At 40.8% G+C, this 24292-nt stretch overlaps 1 long non-coding RNA gene across 1 annotated transcript; it reads left to right on the top strand.

Moving 5' to 3' along the window:
* The first annotated feature begins 5082 nt into the window (after positions 1–5082).
* On the top strand, positions 5083–24215 carry LOC125111943 (uncharacterized). Its single transcript, XR_007130985.1, has 3 exons — positions 5083–5470; positions 21680–21927; positions 23573–24215. It is a non-coding gene; the product is annotated as an uncharacterized LOC125111943 (long non-coding RNA).
* Positions 24216–24292: the final 77 nt, after the last annotated feature.

Here is a 24292-nt window from a genome sequence, read left to right as displayed (position 1 = left end):
CCCTCTCCTTCCTCATTTGCCTTCCATGACATCACCCTTTCCCCAGTCACCTCCTTCCTTTCTGCTTTCTCTTTAGAGGAGATGCCTTTCAGGAAGCTCTTCTACCCACACTGTGTTTTAGAATTCCTCAGAGGGGTGTCCTCAGCTGCCCCTCTTCTCCCTGTATTCCTTCTGAGATGCTCACCCATGCCAGGAGCTTTGACTGGGATACCAGTGATTCCCACAGACTCCCCTGAAGCACAACCCCCTTTCTAGCTCCTCATCTCTGTATCCAGACTCTTGATAGTAAACATGTTCCCAAACAGGCTTGTGATGTTTACAAGCCTCCTCATCTTGTTTTTCTCACCCATTTTTTTTTTTTTGAGCCAGAAATCTGTGTGCCATTCTCATTGCTTTCTTCCTCATTCTTAATCCTGATGTCCAATTCATCATCAATGTATTGCTTATGGAGTTCCCGTCCTGGCGCATCGGAAAAGAATCCAACTAGGAACCATGATGTTGTGGGTTTGATGCCTTGCTCAGTGGGTTAAGGATCTGCCATTGCCGTGAGCTGTGGTGTATGTCACAGACATGGCTCAGATCTGGCATTGGCGTAGGCTGGCAGCTGAAGCTCCAATTAGACCCCTAGCCTGGGAACCTCTGTGTGCCATGGGTGCGGCCCTAAAAAGGACAAAAGACAAAAAAAATATATATATATATCACTTATATCTGCTCTTCTTTCATTTCCCATTGCTAATGTGTTAGTTTACTACAGTTTGCTATTACAGAAACAGCTTCCTAATTGTTGACTCTGTTTCCAGGCTGGAAGGGATAGAGGTTAGCTCATGGGATCAAAGAAGCAAAGGCAAGGATATTAGCTTTCTGGTGTCTCTAGGAGCTTCTTAAATACTGGGAATATATGGGTCACTCAAATCATGTGGTATTTTGCTATATTGTAAATTCTGGTATTGCTACTTGATTTGCCACCTCATACAATGAGAATCACACATCCAGAGCAAATATAGCATTGCTGTATAGAAACATATACTTTTTCTCTAGTACAATGTATGCAAACTTCTGCACTGTCAATTTTTTTCTCTTTTTTCTTTTTCGGCTGCACCCATGACATATGGAAGTTCCCAGGCCATATGTTCCCAGGCATCAAATCTGAGCACAGTTGCAACCTATGCCACAGCAGTGGCAATGGCAGATCCTTAACCCAGTTTGCCACGGCAGGAACTCCAGCCCTATCATTTTTAACTTGGCTGGTACTACCTTTTTTTTTTTTTTTTTTTTTTTAAGGAAAGACCATTCCTGAGAAGGAAGAGGCTAAAGGGACCCATCCTCAACTTGGAGTCAATGCTAGGAAAGGACTTTAGATACAACAATGGGGGTGGTATGTTTTCTTAGCTCCATTTCACAGATGACACTGAGACTCTGGAAAGGTAACAGAGGTAGAAAACAGTGGAGCCAGAGAAACACAACCAAGCATGTTGTAGAAATTGAGAAACATTTAGCTATTTCTGGGTAGAATCTGCAGCATCCTTTTGTTGAAGTGCTTTAAATTTTAATAAACTCAGATATCAGATACCACTATAATAAAACACAAATGCGAAAAATACTGAAGTCAAATAGAATCTGGTGACCTTTTTCGATATGCAATTTTGTTCTTTTTGTAGTTCTATGAAAATTGAAAACTTTTTATTTGGAAATAATTAGAGATTTTCAGGAACTTGCAAGACAGTACAGAGATTCTGGGCATCCTTAATCCAACTTTTCCCAGTATTTACATCTTTTTTTTTTTTTCCTCCAGAATTTGGAAGTTCTTTGAGCAAGGATTGAATTGGAGCTGCAGCTGCAGGCCTACATCACAGTCAGGGCAACACAGGATCTGAGCTACACCTGCAAATTCTGCTGAAGCTTATGGCAATGCCAGATCCTTAAGCCACTGCGTGAGGCCAGGGATTGAACCCATATCCAAACAGAGACAACATCAAGTCCTTAACCCACTGAGCCATAATGGGAACTCCCCCAGTGGTTACATCTTATCTAACTAACGTATGGTATCAAAGCCAGCAAACTGACATTGGTAAAGTATGTGTGTTTTTGCCATTTTGCCTCACGTGAAGATTCATATAAGCACCACTGCAATAAAGATGCAGAACTCTTCCATTTCCACAAAGATGGCCCCAGTGATCCCCTTATAATCACCTCATCTTCCCCACATCATCCCTAACCCCTGGCAACTACTAATCTGTTCTCCATCTTTATAAATTTGTCATATTGAGAAGGAGCAGGAGTGGAAGTCTGGGCTCCCACTTGGCCTTTGCTGATGGAAGTGGGGGTCATGGCTTTTCTCTGGTGTTTGGTTGGGGTAGGATAGTTATCACTGAATGTTTTTCAGTCTTGCTAAGTTATCTCTTTCTTAGTCCTTCAAACAGAGGGGGCAGCCTTTTCTTGGGGCTTTTTGGTCTGTTCCTGTGGTGGGTGTTTGCATTTCTGGCTTCTTCGGTCCCTTGACTGGGCTTTGAGAAGCAAAAGGAAAATCTAGGGAACCAGGCTTAATGTTGTCCTTGAGTCTTAAAAGAGGCCCCTTGTAGGCTGGCCTTTTCTCTCCACCTTTCAGACTCTTCTTATGTTTGTTTCATACACAGTGTCCGGGGTTTTTATCTCTCTTTCAATGTCATTTCTTTAGGTAAGAAGATGTGGTTGTGCTTTCTTAGGAATGTTCCCCATGCATGCGCTAATGATCACTGAGGGTTAAAACAGATGACTGCTTCTCCAGGCTTTGGACCTTCAGAAGCATCTATTTCTGAATGTTCTACAGGCTCTTAAATGCAACAGGCTGCCCTCAGATTCCTTCTTCTCTCTTCAGTGTTTCAGCTGGTGATCCCATCATTGACCCAGTCTTCTGAGGCCAGAATCTGGAAGTCACTTTCTACCCCCCATTCACATCTGCTGTCATTCCTCACATCTGCTGATTCTACTTCTTCAGTATTTTCTGAACTTAACATCTGCTGTCCACTCCTTTGTCTTAATTTAGGACCTCCTTATTTCTTGCCTGGGCTATTGGTGCCATAACCCTGTAACAAACCTCTTTGCCTCCACTTTTCTCTCTCTGAACCATTCCCCCACTGTTCTGAAATACGGTTTTCTTCTCTTGGGAATGCCCCCACTTCCTCCTCTTTCCTCCTTTGTCTACCAATCTGATCCTCAAAATTTAGCAAAAGAATTATTTACTTTTGAAGTTTGCCTAGATATTTAATTCTATAACTGTACTTAGTGCAAGATATCACAGTTATTCTAGTTTTCATATCTGCCTATCCTAGAGACTATAAAATACCTTTCTGAGACAGGATCTTATCTGACCAGATGGTGGTATGAGAAAGGGCTCTATTACATACAGAATGGATAAGCAGAGAGTTCCTACTGTGGTGCAGTGGAAACGAATCCGACTAGTATCCATGAGGATGTGGGTTCGATCTCTGGCCTCACTCCTTGGGTTAAGGATCCGGTGTTGCCTTGAGCTGGGGTATAGATCGAAGACTCGGCCTGGATCTCGCATTGCTGTGGCTGTGGTGTAGGTCAGCAGCTATAGCTCTGATTTGACCCCTAGCCTGGAAATTCCACGTGCTGTGGGTGTGGCCCTAAAAAGCAAAAAAAAAAAAAAAAAAAAAAAAAAAAAAAAAAAAAAAAAGGATAAGCAATGAGGTCCTACTGTACAGCACAGAAAAACTATATCCAATCTATTGGGATAGAACGTAATGGAAGAAGATAGCATGAGGAAAAGAATGTATAAATATGTATGACTGGGTCACTATGTTGTACAGCAGAAATTGACACAACACTGTAAGTCAACTATAATTAAAAAAGAACCCAAAACAAAAAAATTTTTTTCGTGAGAAGCAAGGGTTATATCAGGAAGCTAAGTATATCTGCATATTTATATTCTTTAAGTATTGCTGTAAATAGTTTTGCTCATTTTATAAATTTTGTTTAATATGCTTAAAAAAAAAAAAAGAGCTGGAGTCCTGATTTTAAATCCAGACATCTGTGAATTAGTTCTACTATCCCAGGTAAGTTACTTTATTTCTTTGTTAAGAGGTCTATCGTATGTGAAAATGTGTCAGATGTGAAATGGAGATTATTGTAAAGATTGGCTAAAATAATCTAAATTGCACAGCATAGTGCCTGGCACAAAATAAGTTCTCAAAAGTTGTAAGGTATTATGTTTATTTTTACTGTAATTTATGAACCATCCTCCACGTTGTTGACTATTTGGATTTCTTCCATTTCTTACTTCTTTCTGCTATTATAGCTAATACTGGTAGAAAATGTAAATAAGTAACAAGTGATGACTAGAATTGGGATTATTTTTGTGTCTTTATATCTAAGTCAGTCAACAAAATCGACATAATTTTCCACCTATGTTTGAAATAGTGGCTGAAAAAAATCTTGGTGTTCCTTGTGATCTATTCCATTCCTCCCAGATCACTAGGTCTTCCAAAATTAATTCAATATTTCTATCCTGCCAAGCCATTGGAAGAGAAAGATGTACAGGGAGCACATAACAGATGAGTTTGGACTTGAATAATGGGTAGGGTGAAAGTGTTATAATTTTTTTTCACTTTTTAAAGTTTTATTGAAGTATAGTTGATTTACAAGGTTGTGACAATTTCTGCTGTACAACAAAGTGATTCAGTTAATACCTGTACACACATCCATTCTCTTTCAGTTTCTTTTCCCACATAGATTATCACAGAATAATGAGTCGGGTTCAAAGTGTTGTGATTTTGCTTCTGTTGGATTGTTCTGCTCTTAGATGAATATATCTGAGATTTTAAGAACACCTGACTCATTTCTGCTGTACCTTTGTCTCTATATTAAATAACTTGTTCTGTAAACATAGAGGAAGTGAGAGGCACAAATTTTTCTGAGAAATGGGCTCAGGGAAAGCCCGTTTGAGGGGTTAGGGCTCTATTTTGGGCATAGAGGTAGTTCTGGCTTTCGCTTTGGTCTTAGTCCTTTCAGGCTACTCCGATAGAACACTGGGTGGCTTAAACAGCATTTATTTCTCACAGGTCTGGATGCTAAGAAGTTCAAAATCAAGGTGTTGGTCAATTTGGTCCCTGGAGAGATCTCTCTTTCTGGTTTACAGATGGCTGCTTTCTTGTTGTATTCTCACACAGTAGAAAGAGAGATTATTTCCCTTTTGTGATGGCTTCACTCTCAACAACTTAATTACCTTCCTAAGGCCCCACCTCTAAATATCTTGGCTTTGGGGTTTAATGTTCAACGTACGAATTTTGAAGGAAGACAAAGAATCAGTCCAAAGCAGCCTCCTTCAGGAGGTGAAGGTTGTCTTCTGAGAGATCATCTGAAGTGGAAATGTGGCCTCCAGACACAATTTGCTTTTTGGGGATGACATCAACTCATGTTATAAGAGCAGGATATATTGACAACTGGAGTTTTAAAGGACCTACCAAAAGAGGTATGTTTTTTATCTCTGCCCTGAGGGTACTAGTTGGGAGAGTTGAGGCTTTCCTTATTGTTTGTTAATCTTATTGGCCCTCCAGTTTTTTTTAATGTTTAACCAAAAGCTATCCTATTACATATTTAGTGGTCCATGTTAGAGTGGAATAGGATGAGGATGGAGATGAAGGATCCTCAGCTTTGGTTGTTCCCGTAATATAATCTTTCTTTACGGAATAAAAAGCATTATTAGAGAGTGGTTCTTGTTTTTCCAAGGTAACTAAGATCAAGCTCATTTCATCCATCTACAAAGTTTCAGTTTTATAGCCATGTAGTGATTCATGACTCACCTATGTAATCTCCCATTTGATCATGGGCAATATTTGGGGTCTTTTCTTTTCCAGCTTTGCAAATCATCTCTTTAGCTTCAAAATCAATGTGGATAGGCACTTATCATCCTGGGTAGATTACCTTTCTTTGTCCATGAGTTATCCTGGGAAAAGTTAGATGTTTCCCCAGAGCAAAGGCTCTGAGATGAAAGCATTTATGTGGTGTTCAAGAAACAGAGAGGGTAAAACTGAGCAGGACACTGTCGGCAGGACACACAAGCTTTCTCTGTCCCCTCATTGCTTGTTTTCATAAACTTCACCCTCCATGATCTTTCCCAAGTTCCAAAGGGAAGGTTAAAACAGTTGTTAATTAGGGAAGGGATGCAGAGAACAGAGAGGAGCAGTCAAAAAACTACCAAGGGAATTCCCGTCATGGTGCTGCAGAAACAAATCCAACTAAGAACCATGATGTTGTGGGTTCGATCCCTGGCCTCACTCAGTGGGTTAAGGTTCCGGCATTGCCATGAGCTGTGGTGTAGGTCACGGACATGGCTTGGATCTAACATTACTATGGCTGTGGTGTAGGCAGCTGTAGCTCCAAATGGACCCCTAGCCTGGGAACCTCCATATGCTATGGGTGCGGTCCTAAAAAGACAAAAGACAAAAAAAAAAAAAAAAGACAAAGAAAAAGAAAGAAAGAAACAATAGTGCAGCTTTGGAGGAGGGTCCTGGACCCTCCTCAAGGAATAAAGATAACAATATCTTTGAGTCCTTCTGCAGAACTAAAACCCCCAACAAATGGAGATGTTAATGAAGCATTCTTTATGCCATAAAGGAGAGCACCAGTCCACTGAACACCAGCTTTGAAATCAATGCAGTTTTCCTCTACCTTGATCCTTATCTGTGGCCCTATTTTTCACTCCCAAAACTATAAAACCACCTCCCAACCTCTCCTAAGGGGGGCACAGTCTTTAAGGTATTAGCCCTACTGTGACTCTCCTTTGCCTGGCAAAGCAATAAAGCTATTTTTTCTCCTTTGCTCAAAACTCTGTCTCTGTGTTTCTGTTTGGCACTGGTGAGCAGAGCCAGCAAGAGGAGAGGAAATATGCTTGGGGACAGACATGGAAGGCCTTGATAAAAGCAGTCAAGATGGCCAGTGTAAAAATTTGAGTCACCAAAATCCAAACTGCAGAGTATGTTTAATATCATTTATATGTGGACTATATTTTTACTCCTTATTAATTCTCAATGACAGGGGAGTTCCTGTTGTGTCTCAGTGGTTAATGAATCCGACTAGAAACCATTAGGTTGCGGGTTCGATCCCTGGCCTCGCTCAGTGGGTTAAGGATCCAGCGTTGCCATGAGTGTGGTGTAGGGTCGAAGATGTGGCTTGGATCCTGCGTTGCTGTGGCTCTGGTGTAGGCCAACAGCTACAGCTCTGATTAGACCCCATGCCTGGAAACCTCCATGTGCCATGGGTGCAGCCCTAGAAAAGGCAAAAAGACCAAAAAAAAAAAAAATCTCAATGACAAGTTAGTGCATCTATTTTTTTTCTTTTTGTTATTTCTTTGGGCTGCTCCCTCGGCATATGGAGGTTCCCAGGCTAGGGGTTGAATCGGAGCTGTAGCTGCCAGCCTACGCCAGAGCCACAGCAATGCGGGATCCGAGCCGCGTCTGCAACCTACACCACAGCTCACGGCAACGCCGGATTGTTAACCCACTGAGCAAGGGCAGGGACCAAACCCGCAACCTCATGGTTCCTAGTCGGATTCGTTAACCACTGCGCCACGACGGGAACTCCATAGTGCATCTATTGAAAATCCAAATTCTTTATTCGCTTTTGTTTCAGGCAATGGTTGACTCAGCCTATAATTCTCCCTTGACTGTGATATTCATTATAGAATATATATTATCTCACTTAAAAACAAACATTGATGAGTTCATGTTTAGATTATATGCTAATGCTTTCCTGAATTCCATACCTTAATACGAGGAAAAAATGAATAAAAATCCATTGATTTAAACATGAGTGAAGTGCTTATTTGTTTCCATAAAACTTTTCAACACTTTAAATAGATATTACAGCTCTATGAGACAACAACTTTCCTTGCTAAATGGCTGTGGTCAAGGCACATTTCCCAGACTCCTTTGCAGTTAAGTATGATCCTGTGACTAGGTTCTAGCCAATAGAGTGTGATTGGAGGTGAAAGGTAACATTCGATCACGTGACTGAGTTCTAGCCAATAGAATGTGATTGGAGGTGAAAGGTAGCATTTGATCATGTGACTGAGTTCTAGCCACTAGAATGTGAGTGGAGGTGAAGGGTACCCTGAGTTGTACAATTTCCCAGCTCTTTCCCTTTCAAAGTCAACCTCAGAAGGAAAATGTGGAAGACAGTGTGATATAAGAGAGAAGGAACACAGATATCTAAGTTAATCATTTGAAAGAGGGTGTTGATCAGCAACATCCATTTCAGAACTTTCATGAGTAAAAATAAATCTCAGCTATAATAATATGCTGAGGTTTGGGGGTTTATCAGCTGGCAATTCCTTAACTTATATGAGAGCTCTAGATTTGGGGCTCAGATTTGATTCCCGTTTTTCAGTTTTAAAATAACACCATTATTAAATCATTAGCCTGGGAATCACATAGACCCAAGACGGAATCCCTCACTAGCTTGGCAGATATTTTAACTTTTCTTCATCTGTAAAATGAGAATATAGTACCCACTACTTAGGATTATTGTGAGGATTAAATAGAAAGTATTTTTCACAGTAACTGGCATATCATAAATATTTTTCATATTTATAATTTATCTTTTTCACTTTAATGGAAAAATCACTCTAATGAGTTTTAACTATTTTCTATGTGATTTATATATTATTTATGATCAGATAGCATGCTATGCAGTTCCACCTACCTGATTATTTTCTTTGTATTCTCTGTCTAAACATTCCTTTCCTCATCTGGGAAAAAATTCTCATCCTTCAAGGTCTAGCTTAAAAATTACTGACTGTGGTTTATTTTACTTTTCTGAAATGGCCACAGCAATATTTCTGATCCTAAACCTCTTCTAGAACTTCACCATTTCCTCATCAACTGATACAGAGGAATTTTTTTAAATTTTATTTTTAGGGCCACATCTGAGGCATATGAAAGATCCCAGGCTAGGGATCAAATCAGAGCTGCAGCTGCCGACCTACACCACAGCCACAGAAATGCGGGATCCGAGCCACATCTGTGACCTACACTAGAGCTTATAGCAATGCTGGATCCTTAATCCACTGAGAGAGGCCAGGGAACCCACTGAGAGAGGCCAGGGAGCGGACCCGCATCTTCATGGATACTAGTCAGGTTCTTAGCCCACTGAGCCACAACAGGAACTCCTAGTGCACAGGATTTTGTGGCCATGTCAATGAATAGAATGTGGCAAAATTGATGCTGTGTGACTCCTGAGGATAAGTCATAGGACATATGGCTCCCATGGACTCTCTCTTTTTTTTCAGGAAATTCACCCTTAAAACCTAGCCATCATGTTGTAAGGGAGCCCAGGTAACATGGAGATGCTATGGACAGGTGTTCTGGCTAACAGTCCTAGGCAAGGCCACAGGCAGGGACCAATCTCTGGAAATATGAATGAGTGAGCTTTCAAGCTATCCCAGCTGTTCCTACTGAGTCCTGACCAAATTGCAGATTTAGGAGCAAAATAAATGACATCATTGTTTTAAGTTTTTAAATTTTGGGATAGTTGGTTAAACAACAATAAATAGCAGAAAAGCCACCCTTAACAACATCTTGGTTTTCTTCCTTGCCCATAACTAATACCTTTTTTTTTTTTTAATGTGTTCTCTTGGTATTTTATTTATTTATTTATTTATTTTTCTTTCTTCCTCCTGACTTTGAGTATTTTATTTATTTCACTAACACTCAACAATTTGTGAAAGTGTATGAAAGTTTTGAGAGCAAAGATCAAAGCTTATTCTTTTTTATATTCCTTGTAGCATCTAATACATTACTATTACTAATAGTATACTATTACTATACTAATACCAAGTATAGTGCAGGTACTGAGCTAATGTTTCTTAAATGATGGTTGAGTTTCTGTTGCCTTTCTTAGTTAGAGCTATTATGTCCCACATAGAAATTTCCACTCTGGAATTCCTTTGCAGCGCAACAGATTAAAGATCCAGTATTGTCACTGCAGTGTCTCTCTGGTCACTGCTGTGGTGTCGGTTTGATCCCTGTCCTGGGAACTTCCACATGCCTCAGGCATGGTGGCAAAAAAAAAAAAAAGAAGAAGAAGAAGAAGAAATTTTCACTCTATATTAACTTCTGGGATAAAATGCAGCCACAGCAAAAAATCAAGATGCATGAAGCTCAAGGATGGTGATGCCCATTCTGTAATAAAAATAGGAAAAACCAATAGAATGACAGGAGAGAATTCTAGCAGTTATTAAACAATATTTGCCATCTTTTCTGGTACTCTGCATAGCAATTCTAATATGAAATTGTCAGAGAGTTTAAACATCATGGAAACCTTACAAGTATATCTTTGGTAGGAAGAGGTCTTAATTGTTTTAAAAGCCTACAATGACTTTCAATGATGCTCTCTTTACCTAGATCACAAAACAATGCCACAAAATGTTCTGATGTACTTAGAAAGCATTATTCTCATGTTCCATATCCATTTACATATTCCATCATTAGCAACTTTGGTACAAGGAGCTTGTACCAAAGTTTGTTTCAAGAGCTTCAAGGCACTTATTTCTTATAAATGGAAAGACGGGTCTGCTGAAAAGTCCAGGGACTTGATTTTTCCTCCTTGCTCTGCAATTGGCTGGATATGTGATCCTTGGGAAAACCCTTTTCTTTTCCTCAGGTTTCCATTTCCTGATTTATGAGATGAAGTGAAGCTTGATGGTCTCTGGGGCCGTGTTCAAGTCTAGTTCTAACAATTCCATGAGCAAAATGATAGCATAATATTTTTACAGAGATACAGATGGAAACTCACTGTGCTTAGAACTTCTTGACCCATAAAAAAACTGAGGGTGTAGCAGGTGTCAGGATTCTAAAATTATGACTACCTTCTTGGTGGCTGCTCCAAAGTAGCCTGTTCATCAGCTATTCTTTTTGTGGCTTGGAATAATACATTTTAATCCCTAAGAAATGATTATAGAGAAGCAGTGTTTGGAAGAGGAAATCACTGATCTACCATTTCAGATTCCTCTAACTGTGTACATTCACTGTGCTGTAAGATTAAAGACATTTATATGACCCCTTTAAAGCTAAATCCACTTGAGATTTGTCTTTAAGAGAGGCTGAGCAAGGGATAAAAAATCAACCTAGGGTTGCATTTTGAGACAATAAGAATACTCAGCAATATGATATAGATAACAAGTGGCAAGCAGGATTACATTTTTTTTCCTGGCATGTTCTTCAAAGGTATTTTATAATAAAACAGAATGTAACTTGTCTCTGCGACATTTTCCAATTTTTCTGGGAAGTCAATAAAAGATAACACCACCACAGTCATTTTTTTCTCACCTGATCTAGGAGATTTTTCTTCTGATTTTTTAAAAACATTTTTTATTGTTGGAGTTCCTGTTGTGGCACAGTGGTTAACAAATCCAACTAGGAACCATGAGATTGTGGGTTCAATCCCTGGCCTTGCTCAGTGGGTTAAGGATCTGGCGTTGCCATAAGCTGTGGTGTAGGTCACAGACGCGGCTCTGATCCTCTGTTGCTGTGGCTCTGGCATAGACCCCTAGCCTGGGACCCTCCATATGCTGCGGGAATCCATTCCAAAAGCAATAGTTTGCATCTATTAACCCCAAGCTCCCAATCTATCCTACTCCCTCCCTCTCCCCCTTGGCAACCACAAGTCTATTCTCCAAGTCCATGATTTTCTTTTCTGTGGAAAGGTTCATGTGTACCATATAGTAGATTCCAGATAAAAGTGATATCATATGGTGTTTGTCTTTCTCTTTCTGAATACTTCACTCAGTATGAGAGTCTCTAATTCCATTCATGTTGCTGCAAACGGCATTATTTTTTCTTCTTTTTATGGCTGAGTAGTATTCTATAACATATACACAATTGTTATTTTTTGTATTTTATTTTTTTAAATTTTGTGGCCACAGCCATGGCATATGGAAGTGCCTTGGCAGGGAGTGTATTGGTGGCACAGCTGCAAACTTACTGCAGTGAGGGAACTCCAAATCCTTTTAACCCACTGCATCGGGCCAGGGTTCATACCTGTGCCTCTGCAGCGATCTGACCTGCTGTAGTTGGATTCTCAACCCACTGTACCATAGCAGAATACCTCTTGTTATTTTTAATGCTTTACCTTAAATTCTAAAAGTGTTTCCAATTCTTGCACTTTGCAATTACTAATAGTAGGAAATGAAATGTCAATTTGTTTTCAAACTTTAACGGGAAATTAAACGATTAAATAGATGTCACGTGGCACAGCATCTCTTTTGTGACATGAGACAATTTCAGGTTTCATCTTTTACCTTCGAAGTTGGTTTGTCTTTGCCCCATTTCTATTTCCTCACTACTCCCACACTCATCTATGTTTATGGAACTCTTGTGTGTATTTTAGCAGCAGCAAAGATTGAAATAGTTCAGGCTCCAAGAACAAAACTGAAATTATGTTTTCCAGGATGCAGAGCATCCATCAAGTATGATGATAATACCTCAAGCACAATGGGCTCTTTTGTGCTGGGTATCAGGGCCAGGCTCCTTCTGCTACTTCTCCCTATTTTATGGCCTTGTTAAGGTTGACCTCTATCTATCTTGTGGTATTTTTTCAACAAAAATAAAATTCTTAATTGGACTCATTTTCATGAGTGACTATAAATTTTGTACTTTCAACCCCACCTGTCTTCCTTCTCCACTATACTTGGAACAAACAGCATAAAAACAACAAACAATAGCTGCTAGAAATATTGATCTAACTTGTTAAAAAAAAAGGTATTGAGTTTAGTCTTAAATGGTATAAGATTTTAAAAGAGCCCTCAAATATAGTCTCTCATTTAATTTGAAAATTCTGTTATTCTATAATACTTCTCCTTTTAACTAAAAAATTTAAAAAAAAAGGGAAAAAAATACTTCTTCTTCCTTGCCCCCCTCTCCCACCACTCTGGGAATTCTTTCACACTGGGGAAATTTCCATGGTAGATTTGTCACAGTATTCATTTTAGGTATGAGTTATTTCTGAGACTATGGCAGAGTAACTGATGGGGAGGCCGGGACAATCTTTATTATTTAGTATTGCTATCCTTAAATACTTAATATGTAATTTTCTTGGTTAAATTTGTCAAACACAGTAGCTTTGATAAACATTGCACAATGATAACAGTAATGTTATCTTTCTTATAGTACTGAAATATTTTGAGTAGGTTTTCCCTCTCTATTTTTTAACTAAAGTATAGTTGATTTACAATGTGTTAGTTTAAAGTGTACAGTTATATATAAGTACTCATCCATATATATGTGTATAAATATATATGTATATAAATCTATGTATATGTGTGTATAAATATATTCTTTTTCAGATTCTTTTCCATTATAGATTATAACAAGCAATTGAATACAGCTCTCTGTGTTCTGCAGCAGATCCTTATTGGTTGTCTATTTTATATATAGCAGTGTGTACCTGTTAATCCCAAACTCCTAATTCATTCTTCCCCCTTCATTTTCCCTTTGGTAACCCTAAATTTGTTTTCTATGTCTGTGAGTCTATTTTTGTTTTGTAACTTAGTTCATTTGTATCATTTTTTTTTTAGATTCCACATGGAAGTGATATCAGATGATATTTGTCTTTGACTTGCTTCACTTAGTTTGATAATTTCTAGGTCCATCCATGTTGCTGCAATGTGTATTATTTCATTCTTTTTATGGCTGAGTAACAGTCCATTGTATAAATATACCACATCTTCTTTATCCATTCATCTATCAGTGGATATTTAGGTTGCTTCTATGTCTTATTTTTTTTAATCAATAAAGATTAATTCATTTCTCAGAGAGCACAATTTCCATTGTGTGTGCGTGAAAGAGACATAGGGAGAGAGAGAAGGAAAGTGGAGGGGGAGTGGGAGGAAGAGGCAATTTAGACCCCTGGATCCAGCTGCGCCAGAAGCCATACATATCTCCAAGCTTTTCAATTTCAGGACCAATATGTTCTTTTTTTTTTTTAAATCTGAAGTAATTTGAATTGGGTTTACTGTCATATGTCACTACTATGAAAGAAGAAAAGCAGATAAACTTAAAAAGAGTTACATTTAGAGGGCTGAAGAAAGGGTAAAGAGTAGGCAATAAAAGCCTATGGAGACAAGAAATCCAGGATGGGGAGAGACTAACAAAAAGGAGGGACGGGATGCAAACTATTGCCTTTGGAATGGGTAAGCAATGCACTCCTGCTGTATAGCACAGGGAACTGTACCTAGTCAATCGTGATGGGACATGATGGAGGATAATATGAGAAAAAGAATGTATCTATATAGATGTATGACTGGGTCACTTCACTATACAGCAGAAATTGACAAACACTATACAGCAACCATACAAGAAAAAATTAAAATCTTAAAAAAAACAAGGAGGAGCAGGTAACAGTGTCATGTCATCACGTGTCAGGGAACAAGGGCTCCGTCCAGAGGCTTGACTCGGGGGCCAGGAAAGACTCAGAGGGAGTGCTTTTGGCAGCAGAGGGACAGAGAGGAAGGGGCACTGCCAGGAGCTGGGGAAGGAGTGGGCGGTTTCCTTTTGCCATAAAAGGGACTCCTAGTCAGTTGGGCTTGAAATCTTGGAATCAACTCTTCCGCCTGCCCTGCCACAGCCCACACATCCAAACAGTCTCCTCCTGTAAATTCTGCCCCCCACAATTATCTTGGACTCAGACCTGCCAACAACTCAGTCCAGGTGCCCGGTATTCCTTTCTTGGAACCTCTGAAGGCCTCTGTGTAACTCAGTCTTCCCCTCTGTCATCTGTTTTTCATTCTGCTGCCAGATTTTTAGTCCTAAGGTTCAGGTCTGATTGTAGAACAGCCACACACCGTGAGGAGGCCTGGACCAGGAGCCGAGAGCCAGCTCTGACTTGCTGAGGGATCTTAGGAAAGACTTGTAACCTTTCTAGGTGTGGAGCTCTAATCTTTGAAGGGAGGGGATGGACCAGGTGTTCTGACATTCCTTGCCTCCCAACTGTCTATTAAAACAACTTCTAGCCCTAATATAACTGTTTTAGGCTTAACTCCTTTAACATACATATACTTTAGCCACAATGAAATACTTTGTGTCCCTTAATGCCTTCATCCCCCACCTTGTACATTCCTGCCCCTGTTCCTTCCTACCTCTCTGTTCATTTCATCCACAAACCTTTGCCCATTTGGAAATCCTCTCTGTCCTCCCAGGCCAAGTTCAAGCGCTGTCTGTGAAGCTTTCCTGAACTCCCAGCTGACAGCCTTCATACCCCATCTTCTCTGGGAGGATGCTTTGCTATGTCCTATTGTGGAACATACATTATGCTTCCTGCCAAGTTATCAATAACCTGTGGATTGAAACTTGGCTGTATTCATCCTTATAGCCATCAAGGCAGCCAGCACAGTAGTTAGTTCTCAGTAAATGTTTAGGTGAATGAAAACACATCCTTTATTCACTGTATGGCCAACTCAGGCATCTTGCAAAGCCCCCCACCCCAAGCTGTCTGATGTTGTAGGTCTTGTGTAGGGTTATGTCATAATTTAAAAAGGGCCCATGAACTGCTTGGTAAGTATCACTGGGGCAATCATTGTCCTCATTGCCATCCAGGCCAGGCAGATGTCAGCAATGTTGAGTGAAAGTCACATCAAGCATGCTTCCACAGCTCCACGCTGAGGCCAGTCTATCCCACCTCCTCCTTACTATTTGCAAGATAAGGATAAGCCTGTTCTGGGCAGAAAAGAGTGGTCTCCCTCTAGTATAGCTCTTGACAATGGAAGGAAGGTGGAAAGACTAGTACAGAAGAGTAAAGAAGAGATAAAAGGAAGGAAGAAAAGGGCAGGGGAAAATGAATAGTGGGTATATATCTGGGCACAGCTTTCATTCAAAAAGATACATTCTCCCCTATGTTCATTGCAGCACTATTCACAATAGCCAAGACTTGGAAACAACCTAAAGATCCATCGACAGTTGAATGGATAAAGAAGATGGGGTATATATACACAATGGAATACTACTTGGCCATAAAAAGAACCAAATAATGCCATTTGTAGCAACATGTATGCAATTAGAGATTCTCATACTAAGTGAAGTAAGTCAGAAAGAGAAGGACAAATATGATATGACATCAGTTACATGTGGAATCTAAAATATGGCACAAATGAACCTAACAGAACAGAAACAGACTCATAGACATAGAGAACAGACTTTTGGTTGCCAAGGGGAAAGGAGGTATACTGTGAATTTGGGGTTAGCAGGTGCAAATTATTACATTTGGAATGGATACATGGGAGTCCCATTGTGGCTCAGCAGGTTAAGAACCTGACTACCATGAGAATGTGAGTTCGATCCCTGGCCTCACTCAGTGTGTTAAGAATCCAGTGTTACCTGTGGTGTGGGTTGCAGATGCGGATCAGACCCCATGTTGCTGTGGCTGGCTGTGGTGTAGGCCAGAAGCTGCAGCTCTAATTCGACCCTTAGCCCTAGAAAAAAAAAATAAATAAATAAAGGAAAAGTATTGAGGTCCTACTGTGTAGTACAGGGAACTATATTCAATCACTTGTGATAGAATATGATAGAAGACAATACAAGAAAAAGAATATGTGTATATATATATATATATATATGTATAACTGGGTCACTTTGCTGAATAGCAGAAATTAACAGAACATTGTAAATCAATTGTAATAAAAAATTAAAAAAAAAGAATAGTATGGAGATGACCACAGTCCGATAATCCTTTTTATAGCAAGATTACCAACTCCAGCTCTGTCAACTTGTTGACATGTTGTGGCAAGACTGAAGACTGACAAAACCAGTGCCCATTGCCAGGAGCTAGAATTAGTGGCTCTCTCCTACCTTATACAATGAACCTTGAGACCTTCCTCTGGAATGCCGGCTTTTCTGCAGGGCTACAGGGAAATGGGCAGCCGTACTTGGGTGAACCTTTGCTCCCTCCTTACTGGCTTCCCCTCTCCACCCACGGCAACTTAAATCATTAAAATCCTGTATAATTAAAATTTCATCCAAGTTACACCACTTATGTTTGCTGGCCGCAGTGAAGGGTATAAATATCTTAGAAAGACATAAAGACAGAGGCTGCTTCCTGCCTGTGGTCTGCCCTTCAAGCACAGGATGCTGTCTGCTACTGTGTCTGCTAAGACCGCCAGTGAACCCTGAACTCCCTGCTCCCTCTAAGCCTGCTCTCACCTCTCACCAGACCTTTGTTCTATACGTTTATTTACACGGCAGGGCTAAGGGCTCCTGTTGCTGGTGGCATTGGCTGGCTTTGCTCTGCTCATTACAGGACTTGGGCTCTTGCCCTTTTATATATATATATATATATATATATAATATATATATATATATATATATATTTTTTTTGACCGCACCTGCGGTATATGGGAATTCCTAGGCTAGGGCTGAATCGGAGATGCTGCTGCCAGCTTATGCCAGAGCCACAGCAATACAGGATCTGAGCTGCACCTGCAACCTACAATGCAGCTCATGGCAAGGCCAGATCCTTAACACACTGAGCAAGGCCAGGGATCGAACCCGCATCCTTATGGTTTCTAGCCAGACTTGCTACTGCTGAGCCACAGCAGGAACTTCCAACTCTTATTCTTCTAACCTCTGTTGTTCTCTTTCAATCTCTTTCTCTCCATGCAGATTTTGATCTTTTGCTTTTGCATAGATTTCCATTAAAATATCTAAATGAGTGCTTCCTTCTCTCATTTAGAAACCTGCAGTTTGTCTCCTTCTTCCTCATCCTCTATATCGACATCAGATTAATTTCTCTGAAAAAATTTGTACTGCTGTTCTATTGCTCAAAACCCCACTGCAGTTTTTCATTACTTACAAGATAATGTTGAAGGTATACTGTACATTCATTCGCTGAACAATTCATTCGGAGCCCATCTTTTGAGCCAGGTGCTGTCAGGGGCTCTCTTGTCATAGGTTCTCCAGCAGAGCCAGGTCACGAAGGTATCAGCCTGAAATTTGGTCCCTAGCGTGGGGTTCTGGAGACCTCACGTTGTGGGCAGTGTGCATGTCTATAAGTCATAGAATACCTCACACAGTGTGGGATGTCACTGAGTTGGTGATGAGTCTACCATGGTGTCACCTTAGCTGAGATGCTTGTGGCAGCTTTGGAATAAACATGTGTCTTGGTTTGGGTCCCACGTAGCCTACTTTGAGACAGGGATGTGAGTGTAAGTAGCTTATCAGGGAGAAGGTCCCAGACAAGTGAGATAAGAAGGGGGCAGAGCTACTAAAAATGGCACAATCAAGTCAGTGCCCTGTAGGCAGCTGGAGGCCAACTCCTCCAGGAGAACCTGGGAAGCTGTGCAGAGCTGGCCTCAGACTTAGCCCAGCTGAGGCTCCAGGAAGCTGGGTGTCATCCTCTGTGTGTCCCTAGACATTATTTCTGAGAGTGGTTAGGGGTATTGAATGTGAGTGTATGCTTTGCTTACCTGCAGGTGCTATGGTCAGTAAGAAGGGCTCATGGTGGCTGACCTTGCTCTGGACAGCCCTCCGCATGGAGAGGCGAAGGCTGTAGGGCTATGGCAGAGGACCAATGGATTCGCTAGAGCAGAGAGACCCCTGTTTTCTGCTTGTACAGTGATTCTCATTATTTGCAGTAATGTGTGATAAAGTCACTGTGGACACCATCACTCCTAGAGGCAACACAGATCAGGTACCTGCACACTATTGGTCAATAGACCAACGCATAACCTTGTTTTATGCATTTCTGTTTGAAGTCACTGTATTTAATATACAGTGTTCATTAATGTTGAACTCAAGGCCATTAGTGCTTTAATTCCCGTCTGGTGAAACTTATCTAACACATTTTCTCCAATAAGACCCATCACAGACTTCCTGCTCTGTAACCCTAGATGCTAGACACTACTATGCTCAGGGGCCATTTTAAACACTGAAATCAACAACAGTAAGCATAAAAATGAGAAGAGTGTGGCACAAAATAGACTACAAAATGGACGCTTATTTGCAGTGTAAGAGCAGAAAAAGAAGGCAGTAAGGGAGTTCCCATCCTGACCCAGTGGAAACGCATCCAACTAGTAAACATGAAGTTGTGGGTTCAATCCCTGGCCTTGCTCAGTGGGTTAGGGATCCAGCATTGCTGTGAGCTGTGGTGTAGGTCGCAGCCACCGCTCAGATCCCAAGTTGCTGTGGCTGTGGTGTAGGCTGGTAGCCATAGCTCCGATTTGGGGAATGGCAAAACCGCTAGGAATGCATGCTTCAGGCAACTCAGTTTTTTTGCTGTTCTGCTCAGGTCCATGAGCGATGATAAAAATGCCTGGAGTTTCATTGATTTGGGGGTTACAAATAAATTTTATTGAGTAGATGAATTCGCAAATACAAAATCTGTGAATAATGAGGATTGACTGTATTTCACCTTAGGATAAATAGGGTGGAAGGCCTAGTGGGATCTAGCTTACAACATCACATACAATGTGGCCTGGTGTTCTTGTGAGATGTAAGACGTGACTAGGGCAGGCCTTTGCAACTAGTCAACATCTGTTAGCTAGTTATCACTCCTTAAACAGTCATTGAAAAACACAGGAGGTTATGCTCCTTAATAAAGAAATCTCTTGGAACAAGAATACTTTGTCCCTGGCAAATTTGGATTTTCTTAAAGACACCAATATATTTATATGCATTGGTACAGAGAGGTCAGTACCTGAGCTAGATGAATAGCCACAAAATTATTACATGGGTATGTTTCAGGTCACTTTTTAAATGTATTGTATATGAAGGAAGGGGCTTAGAAGTGGGAACTGGCTTGGGAAGAAGAAATGGAAGCAAGGGATATTAATTTGTATAAGTAAGAGAGGAAATAAGTAAATTTGCATCTCTGCATGGCTATATTATATATAAAAATAAACATTTCAATATAAAATGCATATTTGAGATAAATATTTTAAACATTAGCTAAGCCAATTACAGCTGATGCTATATTTGCTGGAAGCAATGGAAAGTATTGAGCAAAAAAGAACCAGATTTTGTGGTTGAACTTGGCCATTTCTCAATGGCATATAGTTGGGTAAAGTTGCATAAAACATAAGAGAAATGAAAGTGCTAAAATGTTTCCTTTTTTTGGAAGGATTTTTGACTGCTTTTGTCTACTTTCTCATTGGGTTTAATTATGGTCAGTGCTTGCTTACAGCATGAAAAAAAATGAAGAATTATTTCTGGATGAATTCGAGGATAATGTGGTAATATGTGATCATCAACATCATCTGTGAGTTTCTGTTCATTAAATCCCAATATGAGAATAAACAGCCTTTGCGTGCATTCATTTATACCCTCCTCTATTGCACACTGAGGGCTTGCTCTGCTGGACAGTCCTCTGGGGACTGGGAATATGGCAGTGAACAAAACCTAATTCCTTCCCTCATGGAGCTTATTCAGTAACAGGGAGTAAATACTTAAGTAAAACAGGTTTTCTTAAGCTGCTAAGAGCAACGGAGAAACAGCAGGGGAAGGAATGGGTGCTCGGCTTCAAGTCTTCACAGCCTTCTCTTTGAGTCCAGTTTCTGTTGCCATGACCGGTCCTGGCAACTTGGCCAACCTTGCCCAGTGCTGCACAGGACTCTGGGGTTTCCTGATGCTGAGCCCAGGACACTCCTTGGAAACCAGCTTTATATTCAGACATGCATGACCCCAGAGCGTGGGCAGGAGGGGGTTAACAAATGCTTCTTGTGTTTGTTCCCCAGAAGCACAGCTCTGATATCACATCCTAAGCTTCCCTCCAAGGGCCCCAGAAGGATCAGTCACAGGGGGACAGCCAGCCAGATGGCACATCCTGATTGCCCTTCCCTCCTTGCCTCTTCCACTCACCTGGCCCGGCCCTTCTGCTCCCTGGGAGTGATTTCTCAAATAACTCCCTGCCTTAAGCCTCTGTCCAGGCTCTGCTTTGGGGGACCCCAGGCTGAGATGGAGAACGCAGAGGTTGGGATGGTGTTGCAAATATAAGCGGGGTTTCCAGGGAAGGTATCGCTAAGAAGGTGTATTCGAGAAAAGGCTTGGGGAAGGGAGGTAGTAATCACGCAGATAATAGGGGGAGACAGTATCAGGTGCCTGACAGAGGCCCTTTTATCAGGGTGGCTGGAGGGGAGAGAGTGAGGAGTCAAAGGAGAGTTGAGAGAGAGGTGAGGAAGACCCAGACCCCATCCCAGGGCGCCATTGTTACAACCTGGGTTTCATTCCAAGTGCAAGAGCCAATTTATTCTCAGAAACTCTCTATGCCTTGCCCATTTTCTGTTTCACTTTCTTATTTTATATTTACATGATACACTCAGATCCCTATTTTACAGGCAGGTAAGTTGAGCCTTTTATTTTATTTATTTTTAATTAATTAATTAATTGTTATTATTATTTTTTGTCCTCTGTCCTTTTTAGGGCTGCACCTGTGGCATGCGGAGGTTCCCAGGCTAGGGGTCTAATAGAGCTGTAGCTGCCGACTTAGGCCAGAGCCACAGCAGCACCGGATCCCAGCCGCAACTGCGACCTACACACAGCTCCGGGCAACGCCGGATCCTTAACCCACTGAGCGAGGCCAGGGATTGAATCCGAAACCTCATGGTTCCTAGTCGGATTTGTTCCCGCTGGGCCACAACGGGAACTCCGAGCTTTTTAAAAATACTGTTCGCTTGGTGAGAGCTGTATATTCTTATTCTTAGCTTCCTTGGGTTGCTAACCAAGAGAGAACTTCGAGGACTGCACTACAGAAATTATTGCATTATATAGATGCAGATCAATCCTAGAGTATCACCCCTAACACCATTTCCTGAGCGAAGATTTACTGAGTGCTACTACGTGCAGGACCCTGTGAGGCAATGAGAAGACGGAAGACCCCACAGACCCAGGAATGTGGTAACGCGCAATGGCTTCTAAATCAGCTGGAACTCAATTCCTGGAAGTTGCCTAAGTAAATATGCCATATTCAATTGCACATTATTTTCTTTGTTTTTGCTTCTTCCCCTTCTCCCCCTTTTTGTTTTTATGGGAAGAACCTCCATACATCAAACCATATTCCTGCTTATTTCAAATTTCATAAATCTTATCAGTAGTTTCAGCTGCCTTACATCTCTTCTCTCATGTGTCTCTAAAGAATACAAATGTGTTTCTTCGTGAGAGTATTTTGAGAGAGAGAGAACTAATTACAGAGTGGGAGTTCTTCAGTGGAAATAAATGAACAACGTGCAATGGCTTGAAGGTCTCGGAAATCAAAGGAATAGTGTGGGTTAATGCTCAACTCTTTCTACTTCTTGTGATCCTTCAAGGGTTCTCTAAAGGGTAGATGTGTCCAGTGAATGTCGTCTTCTTGCTCCAAAGAGTTTCCTCTGAAGCTTTAAACGTTTCCTCCAGCCTCACTTTGTCTTGGCTTTGGCATCTCTGGCTTTATTTTCACAGGTCTTTTTAGTATCGTGCCCTTTATCATGCATGAATTGTTGTGACTGTGTTGTGTAATGTTCGCCTTCCTGGGCATCTATCTCTTCCCTCTTGTACCATCTCAGTCTGTGGGATCCTATTCCTCTACCCTGGAAACTGAGGGGATCAGCCACAGGATGCAGGTCTGAGCATGTGTCAGATGGCACATCTCCTGGAAGTTCCTCAAAATTAAGGAGAATCACATGTAATATAGCAGTTCCTTTGTGAGTTCCCTTACTTTCTGAGAAGTGAAATTGTAAGGCAAGTTCAATCCAGACATTTATCAGATGACCTGGTTGTCAGATGGAAATTTCCAATACTTCTAGGTATATGAGGTCTCTCCTTATTTCCATTTCAATGTGACCATTTTTGGATCAGTTTCAAGATTAACCCCTTTCTTCAGCATATTTGCAATACGGAACTTCCTTCGTTCCTCTCTCTATATTATACACACCTTTAAGTGTATGTATTTGTATATATATTCTACCATGACCTAGATTTTGCTACTGAAGTTTTATTCTTATATTGATAGGTATCCCCAAAGGTTAGCCTGACCGCATATTCCAGCCTGCCTGAGACCGCTCCAGTTTATCTGTTCTTCCAGGGGGAACTAATAGTTAATACCTACCCATTTGTTTTCAAAAGTGTGCTAGTTTGGATTCTAAATTATATGATTACCCTACCAAAGTTTTTTTTTTTTTTTTTTAACCTCGCATTCTATATCCTCTCTCAAAAACTAAATCCTATGTTGGAAATAAAGATTTAAAAACAACATCTGTGCCCTCTGGACCTTTAATTTCCTGACCTGTGCTTCCAGCCCTTGAGTTTTTCCAGTCACATGCTCCTGACTGTGTTAAGTCCACATCTGGCTGGACTGTGCCATCCACCCCAATTGTTCCCCCCTCCCCCTTGGGTCTCTGACCCCTTGGTTTCAATGTGCTGGTTCCTCTGATTATTTCTGCAGGATGTGTTGTTTTGACCCATCCTCATCAGGTCATTGGTTCAGAGTCTACGGGAGGATGCACTTCACATTTTGTACAGGTGATCTGGTTCTCAGTCTCTTCTTTTCCTCTTCCTTTTCTTTTTCACCAACCCATATCCTAAGAAACTTTGAAATCTGGAATTGCTATTTTTTTTTCCAGGAACACTTTGTTGCGTCTAACCAGCAGGCATGCCGACAAGAGTTGGCTCGGCTTTTCCCACCTGTTCTTCAAGCAAGGACATCAGCTTGGCTAAATGGGGCCTTCAGCAAGAAAAACAAAACAAAACAAAAACCTAGCAAGTTCCCATGGGCCTTAGAAACAATCCGCTCTGCTTCTCTACTTCTTGGAAAATAAGGTGTATTTGAATGTCAAGCCCTTTGTTTCTCTCCAAATACCTCCTGGAGGGGGCTTCCCTTTGACCTGTCCCAGTTTAAGGGAGAGAGCACATCTCAGAGGTCAAGATCATGACCTTGGAGTAAGACAGCTTTGTGTTTCATTCTCTACTCTGTGGCCTCAGGCAAGTTACTTTATTTCTAAGTTTCCTCATTTGTAAAATGAGACTATCAATCAATTATTACCTTATTGGATTTAGGTTAGAGTTAATGAGGTCATGCATAGAATACTCAGCATTGTGCCTAGCCTAGTCAATATTAGTAAAGTGTTGTTATTCTTACAATAATAACTACTAGTTTTAGTTTTAGTGCCAGAATTATACCAAAGAATCAATTCATCAGATTCTGTCTTATGAAGTTGACAGCAACACCTAACACAATGACAGCAATTACTGAGCCAACAGTGAGGTTCTGGAGGTAATCTTTTTTTTTTTTTTCTTTTTAGGGCCACACGCATGGCATGTGGAAGTTCCCAGGCTAGGAGTCA

The sequence above is a fragment of the Phacochoerus africanus genome, chromosome 1 (assembly GCF_016906955.1).
Source record: "Phacochoerus africanus isolate WHEZ1 chromosome 1, ROS_Pafr_v1, whole genome shotgun sequence".
In the NCBI taxonomy this organism is placed as follows: domain Eukaryota; kingdom Metazoa; phylum Chordata; class Mammalia; order Artiodactyla; family Suidae; genus Phacochoerus; species Phacochoerus africanus.
The sequence above is the reverse complement of the archived record's forward strand: the minus strand, read 5'-3'. Positions and strand labels throughout refer to the sequence as shown.